The following is an 11,970-nucleotide window of genomic DNA, read 5'->3' on the forward strand; positions in this document are numbered from 1 at the left end:
GAGAATGTTGCAATGCGCTGTTTTCTGTATTGATATGCAGCAATCAAATAATGCTGAATTAAATTATTTTAACATTTCTAAGACATTCAGTGGAAGCTGATACAAAGGCTGGATGAAATTGCTCTAAAAGGCACAGCACACAGAAAAACGGTAAACTCTGAGGTCACAGGGTCTTTCAGAAGTGGTTTACTGGAATCATGTTTCATATTTTGTATCGAAATCACACAGGTGGGAGAAAGAAAAAAAAAAGCACAACTTAATCAATGCCACCCTGATTGTTGTATGTGATGTTTCTTTTTCTTCCAGATAATCTATATCAACCTAAAATGCTCCTGACAAATGAAGGACCCCTTTTTGTTGCCGAAGGAAGGGCTAGAGGAAATAATGGAACAGCAGCCAGCACAGGTAATTCCCAAGGGATGCTTACTTTTTCTATACCAACACATAATGTCCCTTACAGATAAAGGAGCCATTTCTGCTGGTTGTACCAAGGAAGCTCTAAAGAACACAGAGAATTTCATCAGACCAGGTCATGAGTGGGGCTACTTGAAGGAAGTAAAGCTCTGTAGTCCTCCCAAAAGATGACTTTTGAGTAGCTAGTGAGCATCCTGTTCCCCAAACTGCAGCTGGTTAGCTGCTTAGTTGTAGTTGTTGGTTAGTTGGGCAACAGGGACAGCAGCTGCCTGTACCGAGCGGAGACCTCCCAGCTGGCAGGACTGACGGGTGCTTTTGGTCTGTCCATCCTTTTGCACGGGAATGGCAGAAGACTCCTATGTGCAACCTCAGACATCTCTGCAGGTCTTCTTCTGTTCTGTGCCTGAGCCTCCCTGGTGCAGACTGTTGGACCATTTCCACAGCACTCTCTTGATAACGCGCTTCTTAATGTGCCTCAGCATTCCTAGCCATCATTTCACTGTTAATCACCAAGTGTGGGTGAGCAAAGCGTTTGGTAGCCTGTCCTTTGTAGCTGCACGGGGCAGCTGCAGAGCAAAGGTGCAGGACCCCAGTGGGTGCAGGAGAAGCTGCACACTGCCCTGGCAGCGAGCGCCCACTCTGCTGGCAGCCCTTGCAGCCTGCGCCAGCTTCTGTTCCATCGCTTCCCGCAGCACCGCAGGGGCCATAGGAGAAATCTCACTGCAAAATTATGTGATTTCTGCTTTAATTAAATGAAACACTTGTATTCATTTCGGAAAGGTACAGACATTTCTTCCCCCTCCCCCTCCCCTGGAATCACAGTTTTCAAAGGAAACTGATTGCCATCACATGCATTAAAAATGGTATTTAACGGTGACTTTATCAAATGTACTGAAATATCTACGTTACGTGCATAAACGTAACATGTTTCACCTTCTCTATCTAATCCAAAACTTCTTATTTTCTATCCACCCACTCAGGCACACAGTTATTCATTAGGTACAAAAATGAACTGCACACATTAAATATATTCAGATTATTGTAAAACTGCCTCCACCTTCCTACCAGAATTGCCAAGGTAAAAATATATATCTCTTTTCAAAAGATAGATGGTGATAATATAGAAATGTTTCTACTTCCACAGCACCTATACTAATACAAGGAGTCAATTCTATTTAAAAATAAATTCACACTTGAACAGTTGCTGTACTCTATACACGTATTTCACACACTCAGAAAAAAATTGTTAAAAAAGTTATGTAGCTGTAGTCAAGCATTTAGAAGTTAGGAAATAAGAGTGAAGAAGAATCTTCTGTGCCTGAAGAAACTTTTTTCTCCCCATTCCTGTATAAGCATTGTGACATAGTCCACAATTACATGAAAATATGCTTTTCACCACAGGAATCCATCTTGTTTAAGCCCAAGAACGTATTTTTCTCTTCAAATTGTTCTACTTCAGCCACCTGTGCCATGGACATCTATAATATTATTTAGTGCCCCTTCTAGCCAGGTTTTCTAGGCAAACAAATCTTACGCTATGATTGGTCCCTCAGGCCCCACTGGGTGGGCTCAATGAAATACAATGGGAAAGTAGAGGTTTTAAAGAAGAAAATCCTTTCCACGTTTCAGGACAAACAGGGAAAAGTGAAAGCCATACCAACCAATGCCTTCATCGAAGCAAAGGCTGAAGGTGAACCCTGCTCTGCTGCTAGAATTCAGGTGGCACAGCCCTGAGGTCCCACACCTGTCCTGCTGCACCAGGGCCACACACATCCCTGCTGCACCCCTCACTTGGCCTCTCTTTTCTAAACACCTGCTTCTCTCAAAAATCTCTTTTTTTTTGAAAATCGGAGCATTTTTTAACCCAAAAAATGCTCCAAGTGTGTTACCTTATAGCTTGGGATGATGGGGATTACAATACAACCAGATTTATATCCAGAAATCTGGTTTCACTCTTTTCTTCTTTCCCTTGGTACTCCCATTGGCCTCAGCCTCTTGCTTTTATCTGGCTGATCATCTTTTGTCTCTATATTTCTCTCCCACCTTGCACATTCAGTTTATCATCAAAACTCCCCCTCTGAGCTGAATGTTTGAGCCTGTGCTATTTAGGTTTGCAGCCCGGAAATCTGCAGTAAGAATTCTACACACAAGGCATGTCAAGGCAATTTCAGTATTAGGTGATAAAATTCCCCTTCTTTCTAGTCACCTTTCAGTCAATGTTTCCAACTGCCCAGTCTCTCAAAACCTTCAGTGTAGCTAAGATGGAGCTGGGTCACAGACCATAGCAACAATGCCTATGTCAGAGAAAAAAAAAAAAAAATTTTATATAAAAAAATCAGCACACTACCTGAGGGTTCATCAGCCATCTCTGCCAAACACAGATCTTGGACAACATGTTGTAATTTTGCTAAAGACTGAGAGCATCTCAATAGAGATGTCTGCACATTGGCAGGAAATTGATTGATTCCCACTGTTCTTTTTATTCAGAGTCTGCTTCCATTTTCTCTCATAAGACAGAGGTGTAGCAGTAGATGGTGGATAACCTCTGGTGTATTCACGGATGCCGTGCAATACATATATACACATTATCACATTGATTTTCCTGTATGTGCCTTTATTGTCACTCCTCATTGCTGCAAATGATTAAATGAAGTAGCAGCAGTGAAAAACTACAAAAGCTTTCCATTTGGCACTATCTGTAACAGCAGCTAATCTGCTTGTGTCCATGAATATCCAACTCATCTTCTAGGAATTACCATTTCCCCATTTTGTAAAGGTCCCAGTGTTAATTTTCTTGTACAGAGTAACCACCTTTATTTTTTCTCTCTCTTTCTCTTGTTTTTTAGGTCCTGATTTGATGATTCAGTTTGTATCCACATGCACTTAGTGACAAATAACACTCTGCCTTAGCAGAAAATGTCTATTGAAGGGTTGCTGAGAGACTGGACATCAATCTAGGGAAGAAACACTACAAAAACTACAGAGCCCACCTGCAGTGTAAAGCAGAAAAAAAAAAAAAAAAAAAAAAAAAAAAAAACAACCTAAATTCTAAAGTACACATCTATGCTGTATAATCATGATAAGAGATTTTGCTTGAGTTCAAATATGTCAACACTGAAATAGGATATTTTTGCTTCTTAAATGCGTCAAATACAAGTGACTGAAATTAATTGAAAGGTTTCCACTTGCTGTGATAAAATGTGACCATTATGTGGGAAATTTAAATTGAAAAATATGAGTTTTAAAGCATAACATCTGCATTCTTCATGCCGCATACTAACGAAATTATATATTGTTAATTTGTCAAACAGTTTTATATAGTTTGAATTTCTTTTGTTTCCAGTTTGTTTTTTAACAAAAGAAACTCACAAAAGAATAGAACAAAGGAGAAAATAAAGACATTTCTACAATTACATCAATCTACCATTTCACAATAAAATTTTAACTTTTCATACCATTTTTATCTGAAATGTTACTGTGTCTTGCACCTTGCCTTTTGAATGGAAGTTCCTTCAGCAATGAGTGGATAGAACAAAACTACTGAAGACTCCACCCTGCTAAGAGTGGTGGTGAAAGTGTATCCTTGACACCTCTTCCTGTCCTTACAGTACTGTCCTTGTTATGTATTGTTATGAATGCTTTTAGCACTGCTGTAGTGCTTCCAGGTCTGCTGTAGTGCAGTATAGACCCGGGGCATTGGGACAGCGGAAAAGAAGGAAAAGCTTTTGGGATGAGTCATCCATAGGGTAACAGAGCTGGAGAAGGAACAAGAAGGACAGAGAGAAAAGACTAGTGGCAGAGTACTCTGAGGGTGGCAATGTAAAGAACAAGGCTATTAATAACAAGAAACACATGTAGGGTGTGGGCTGGAAGATGGCAGATCCCAGCATTCCAATCAGCAAGCTCATCCTACTGCTCCCTGAAAACCTCCTTCCTTATCCAAAGGATGCAGAGCCAAACTACCATCCCACTTATGTTCCTTCTTTGCAGAACTACCTGTGAAAACACAGACTTCCACAGGAAACACAAGTTGCTTCACTGCTCCTCCACTTGTATCTGCACACAGACTTTTTCCTAGGAGCCACCACTGGTAGAGAGCATGAAGGGCATCAGCTGGTGGGACAGCTTTTCATGCTCCATGCTTGCAATCCCAGAAAGAAAGTCATAGAGGACAGAGGGCTATAGTGAGGGAGTTCATGAAAGACAAACTTGTTCTCCTGAAATATATTTTGAAGGTACTCTTGAAATGGCAGAAATGTATGTGTTAACATAAATCTTACTGAGTCATTGGAGCCTAAAGCAGTCTACAGGAATCTTGTTTATTGCTTCTGAACATCAAGTTCTGCTGTGAGTCCCTTAACCTGAACACTAAGACTGAAGGTTCAACTAAGACCCAGGAAATTTCTTAAGTGATCAGCTCTGAAACAGTCCTGAGAATCACAAGGCACTTTCAAATTTCCGGCAAACTTTCATCTGATTCACTAAAGAGCTAAGAATCATCTTTAGGAGAGCTAGACTCTAGTTTGACAAAGCCCTGAGTCAGAACTCCAAACCAGAAATTTAATCCACACAGCATTAGGTTAAAAAGGCACCAGTGCAAAATTTCAATGCTCACTCTAGCTTGGTTCTTGAACTACTTTCCTCCCATATGTCTTCTAGATTTCCCAGACAAACAAATTGAGTCTGAACTCATTCCCACCTTCACTGCAGTCCTTTTGCCATGCAGATCAGGCATCTTCTGCTCTCATCCAAGAACTGCATCACTTCTGGCCTGCTTCTTGCAGCCCCCATACCTAGACACCCTCCACATCAAGTTTGTCCTGGCCTTACCTCTAAATTTCCCAGTACTAAAAGTGAATGTGTTGACAGATTCCCCATTTGCTTCCAAGGCCTGATGCAGAGGAGTGAAGGGGACTAGTAAAGAGAACCTGATTATTTTTCAGAAGAGAAATCAAGAAAAATAATAATGACGATCTCCTGAGGTACTGGATCCTCTCTCCCTCCAAATTTTTGGTGTATTGCTTGGGAAAATGGTGACAACTATTTCTGTGGAGCCATAGTTCTATTGTAGACATAGCAAGAGACTGGACAAGTCAGTAATATGTATAGCAGTGGAGCAATAAAACTCACAATAAAATCCTAAGATAATCAGAGTCACATTAAGAATTACAATTGAGGGGACCAACTAAGAAACCCAAGAAACTACCTGCAAAAGAAAGATAACTAGCACTTGGTTGGATAGAAGTGTAGTCTTGGTTTGTTTTGAAGATTGGGGCTCATAAAAACTATTTTGTGTTGATCACCTCCATGCTGTTCACTTTGGGACTGCTGTCCAGCTCAGACATGACCCTCAGCAGGAAGCAGTCAGATAGACTGAAAATAAGATCCAATCATGTTCCTCAAACTGTGCAATCAATGTGCAATATTACCAACACAGTCACACAATAATTACAGTTCTTTTGTTTTCCCGGTGTTTTACTTGCCTGCAGCTGATGTAGAAGACAATAATTCATAAATCATTGAAGTCCATCCTGTGGACAGTATTTGCCATCAAACATAAAACTGATAATATAACCCACTCTCTGTACCACCCCAGTGTTAAGCTAATGCCCCTCTTAAGCTTCTCTGAAATTCAGAGCTTTTGCACACAAAGAAATAATTTACATTCACAATGCCCACAGAACTTCAATCCAATCTACTATTTCCCAGATAAGAAAAAAAGCCATTTTAATCACAATTTAGTGTTTAATTCAAACTGTAATTACACCATCTTTTAAATAGAACTGAAGTTATTTAACTAAAAATGGTCTTTATTACATGTTTATGTTTTCCCTCCTAGTATTACAGAAAACTGCAGCAGGGAGAAAGCCATATTATCATGGCTCATCTAAATACTAAACAAAAATGTAAATATTCAGTATGATGTGCAGGTAATTAGTAGTAGCTTTAGCACTAATGGGACTTGCACTGCTAATTCTCCACATAGCTAGATGAACATGTATCCCAAAGTACTTATCAAGGAAACCAAATTTTCAACCACATTCTAAAGTAAAATAGGCTTCAGAGGCTTTCTTTCTCTGAGACAGAGCTTTAAAGTAGGTTTGTCTCTACAAGACTGAGCTTCAGGACTTCGTACTCTTACTGTCATACTAAAAGAAAATAGAAAAAGATTCAAAGATTATTTATAAAAAGAATTCTTACTATGGAATCAAGTGTCTTTGTATATCTGTTTATGTAGTATCTTCAGTCTCTACTGTTAGACAAGTCCAGCATGTCACAGTTTTAGTGCATACATGGCACTGAAGAAATATGAAGTAATGAAAAGATTTCACAACTGAGTTGATATCCTTCAGCTTTGCATCTTTGATGACAGATTATTGATTTTCTTTTTCAATTAGTGTTGATGAGCACCTCTGCAATAAAACAGTCTATCAGGGAAGAAAGAAACAAGTTTGAAATGTGAACTTAAGCCATTTGTCTTATGCCATCACTCCCCTTCATGGCTTAGACACATCTATGACCTATGAGGAAACAGGAGACAGTGAAGGAGTTAATTGTGACTACCTTCTCATTTTGTGTCTTTCGGAGAAAAGGGTCTGACTTCTGCTAGAAGCAAATTAAACTTTTCAAGATAATACCAGCAAGCATCACTGTAAAGATCCAGGTTATGAGGGGTTCCTTTGTTGTAAAGAATTTGATGATTCTGGAAAACGTGTAAGACAGAAATAATCAAAGCAGCACCAGGCCAAAGAAGTTTCTCATTTGAGAAAGTATATTTTATGACATATTTTTATCTTGCTAAGATCATTTCTCAGTCACATTTAAAATTGTATACCACTTGCCATGTATTAGAAATGACAGATACTTTCTAGCAATAGATTTTGAACTATACTTCACCCATTCCTTCTCTTCACTTCTGACTCAGCCTCATTTTCTTGTGAGCGGAAGCATTCTTCTGTACAATTGTTTTATTCATTATGTTGCCTTCAGTCATTTTCAGTGCAACTGTGTGGCCCATTGCTAAGGTAAGGAGCCAACCATTTTGTTGGCCGTTACCATTCAAAGTAAGACTTTGAGATTAGAATGAAGACTTGCAGTTAAACTTCTCAGACATGGTTTAAAAAAAAAAAAAATAGAAAGAAAAAAAAAGAGACAGACATATCAAATGCTAGGAACTGTTAGTAGAGTAATGGGCAACAAAATGGAAAATACAATTATAACCTTGCATAAATATGCAAGGTTATTTGCCCACAAAATGAATACTGTGTGCAGCCCTGGTATCTTCAATATGGAGGAGGAACTAGCACATACACTTTTTTCCTCTGACCTCACCGTGCACTTGCGGCCACTGCTGGAGACAATCCAAGACTCTGTGGCACACAAGGCCTTTGGATCAGGGGTGTGATTAATAGCTTATTGTGCTGACAGGTAAATTCCTGATCAACGTGATGTCAGCTTGATGGCCTTAAACCATAGGAGGGTTGATTTAGATTAGAAATTAGGAAGAAATTATTTTCTGTGAGGGTTGTGAGGCACTCAGGTTGTCCAGAGAAGTTGTTGATGCCCCACCCCTGGAAGTGTTCAAGACCATACTGGATGGAGCTCTAAGCAACCTGCTGTAGTAAAATGTTCCCTGCCCCGTTATTTATTCACCTCTCAGCACAAAGAATCACTTTGGCAGAGCTGAACAATGGTTTTTTTGTTATCCCATAAGGCAGAAGACAGAAGGCAAAGACAACTCTAAAAATCTTAAAAGTAAATATGTAACATCAAGTCAGTGGAAAAGGACCCTAAATGAATGTAAGTACTCTAAATTTTTTTTTCTCAAATTCCCTGAAGGTTTTATTGAACAGGCAGCTGCTCGTGATCTGCACATGTTAGAGAAACAGCAGAATCAGAAACACATTCCTAACTAAGCAAGAAAAATTAAAAATGGCTTTTAAATATACTTTAATATAAATTGATTAAGAATGTAAGATGATGACATTACACCTCTGGTTCTGCAGTTAGAAGACATCCTGAATCCTTCTTTCATGGCTGAATGGTTTCAGAAAAGGAATGCCTGGATGGATGGATCAATGTTTGTTCAGTTGATTTGCCATTTTCTATTTTTTATCCCTGAAAATAGTTAGGATTTTTTTTCCTTTTGACTTAGGACGCATTGGAACTTTGACAAAGAATTAAATTCTCACCATGCTGATTTTAATGGAAATGTTACCATTGTCTTGACTGGCACTAAGATTTGATAGAGAATTTCTAAGGTCTTGAATAAAAACCCCAAGGAAATGGACCAACTTCCTTTAGTTTTGGTAAAACTGCCTTGTGAGGAAACTCTTTTTTTTTTAACTGGAGTGACTTGTTGGAATTTAGCTTAAGATGATGCGAATACAATCCAGTACAAAGAGACAAATGTGCAAAAAAGACATTCCCACAGAAAGCTTTTCAGCTGAGTAAGCTCAACCTTCTTCTGAAACAAAAAGGTGCTTAGGTGACCTAACAAACAAAACTGTGACTATCCATAAACCATTGCTACAGCACATGCTGAAAGCTGATCAGTAGTTCTGAGTGGGGGAAATCCTCTTCAGTGGGAACAAGAAGACATCGGGAAGAAAACACCAAACATAGGTTTTAATGAAGTTCTAGTAATGTGTGAGTTCCCAGGTATGGCCATAATGCCGGCAGCACATTTTTTAGTGTTTTACCTCCTTTAATTATGCCAGCAGTGGATAGCTAAGGCACCCCAGGCAAAGTGCTGCAGGTGCACATTCCCTAAGGGCCAGCAACACGAACTCCCACCAGCTAGTGATGCTTGTTTCACCCTGCTCTTGTCGGAAGAGAGATCCTACTGCAGACCAGGCATTGCAGACAGTCTCTGTACCCACCATCCTCTCTGTACAGGCTTTCCTGTATGACCCTTGCAGGGGTAGATCTGTGGCAGGTACTATAAACCATTCCTGCATCAAGGTCATACCTGTGAATATGCTGGAAAAGACCCAAATATCCAGTGCAACCTTCTATCAAAATAGAATCTGCTTTCCCCTAACTTCTTTCTCTCCTACTTTTATACCCTATGCAGCATTACTGCTACTGCAAATATGTTAATGTACGATAAACCTCTCCTGTTTCACTCCCATTTGAGAACCCTACTTTTTGTAGTACTATACAAATGATTCTCAACCAAATCTGAGATGGTTTTGCCAAAAAGTACAGAGAAAGAACTTTGGATCAGAATTCTAGCAAATGTCAAAAACTATAGCCTAACTTTTTCCAGCAGGAGGAAACAGTTTACCCCCAAATTAAACCCCAGTATTTTTCTTACATTAAGAATATGTTTTTTTAAAATACTGCCACATATTCCAGCGAGAACATCCCTCAATCAAGAATTATGGAAAGAGTTTGATTGTTTTTCCAAGGATGTATGTTAAAAGGGGATCTTGTTTCAAAGAAGCTCGTGCTCCTGAAAGACTGTGAGAGAGATCAGTGTTCACTGTTACACAGTAAGGGCTGCTTTCCATGACACAGTGGAAACTTTATGAATGGTTTTTGCCAGCACAAGCTGTTTGACACTGAAATCAGTGTATCTATAGTAATAATGTTGAAAAAGGCAACAGAATTTTGAAACGCTTTACTGGAAAAAGATACATCTTTGGGAACATAATGTAAGCATCTTGGAAGTTCTGTGTCTATTGAGCAACACCCACTGAAATATCCCCAGCATGAGTTATCTGAGAGTCTGTGTGTAAGGAAAGATTGCTGGGAATAGAGCTACGCATGTTAAATTAATTGCCCATTCTGAATCCATGTATCTGAAAACTATGAATGATCTCATGTGGAAAAAGAAACAGAAAATGCTGCAAGCTCTTCCTCAGTCATATGTACAACAAAGTTCTGTGCCTTTCTAGGATTCCCTGTTATTTTCTCCTACATATTTACTGGTGGTACAGAACAGTTTGATAACTATATAGGAATGCACACAGTCATCAGATCTGTAAGAGACCACTCAGAATTGAGCACTGACTTGCAATGAAAGTCTGAGTCTGTCTGTAATTCAGGAAGTTCAGCTCTTGCTACACTTTTTTTTTTTTTTTTTTTTTTTCCCTGAGATATCTTTTGCCATCAGAGGTAGTATTTTCCCAGACCTGAAGGTGGAACTCTTGTTCCTTTGATGATCTTTACATGAGTGACATAGCATTTTGTATTGTCATTTTTAGCTCGAGGAGATTTGGACTTCTCTGAAGTCACTGCTGGGCTGTATGGAAAATGGCATTAGCCCTGGTAGAAGAACTGGATAGTCAGGCATGAACGTCATATTCACAATGAAATGTGCCAGTTCTTCAGATGTTGCCTGTTAGAACTCACACACACAAAAATATCTTTCCTTTTGAAAATATTGTGATCCTGTTCCTTCTTTTGCTGCTATACAACTAGACTTCTTGGACTTCTTGTTTTTTCTGGAGCCATCAAGTGTAAGGAAAGGATTGGCTGAGTATAACCTTGTGGTTGGGCCACATCCATACTGGACCAATGTATTCTGTTGTTTATGCTTGAACTACAGTGTATCTTTGGAAAAAATCTCCATGTTTTTACTGACAATTCTGCATTGTTTCAAAACACCTTCACAGACAATTTGATCCTATAGCAAACTAAGATATGTCACATTTCTAGCCTCATTTTTATTCTAGTTTTGCTTTCAGAGTTTTGTAATTTTCTGAAAACCAACACTTCTCCTCAAATATCTCTAATTACTACTTAGACAAGTACCACTGTTAGTACTACTAATTCTATGATTCTGTGAACTACACAGAACTAGCACTCCTCACTGTGTTTATGAGAATAGCATACTGCTTCACATCAGATGAAAGCTATTATTTCATCATTACCACTGTTATCTACCAAAGTTAAATCCAAACACATTTAATCAAATATTTTTCATAAAAATATGTTGACTGGCATTTAATTATTGGCATTTTATGACTATCCAAGGTCATCAGTTCCACGATTCTGCTCCTAATCTGGGTCAAACTGTGAAACTGCTAGCCTGTGTCATCCTCCTTAACCTTTTAAAAATATATGTTCAATTTAAGCTTTTTTTTTTAGTACCCTGGCATTCCTCAGTATTCCATTGCCATTTCAGAAGCTGTAATGTACTGTGAACAACAGAACTAATGAAGACATGGGATTCTGTTAATTTTGATTCTTCAGCCCTTAAATAGGCTTAATTATAACTAAAATTTATTCTCCATTAGCCCTCTGAAAACCCTATCAAGAAGTCTGGAACTGGGTCTACATAAAGTGGATGGCTAATATATGCACACTGACTGGCTGCTTGTTGCTACAAAAATGTGTAAGAGCTGAGCTTTTTGCTTACTATTCCTTCATTGAGGAAACAAATTTAGGTTTATTTCCTCAGTGACACATCAATGTCCACAAAACTTACAGGACCATAATGACTTCCTCCAAATTACATTGGAGCTGGCCAAAAAAGTCATGGAACAACAGATGAACAGATAACATAAATCTTGTTTAGAAGATGACAATCAACGTACATTCATATTT

Source organism: Pyrgilauda ruficollis, unplaced genomic scaffold (genome assembly GCF_017590135.1).
Source record: "Pyrgilauda ruficollis isolate IOZ18807 unplaced genomic scaffold, ASM1759013v1 scaffold39, whole genome shotgun sequence".
NCBI classification, from domain to species: Eukaryota; Metazoa; Chordata; class Aves; order Passeriformes; family Passeridae; genus Pyrgilauda; species Pyrgilauda ruficollis.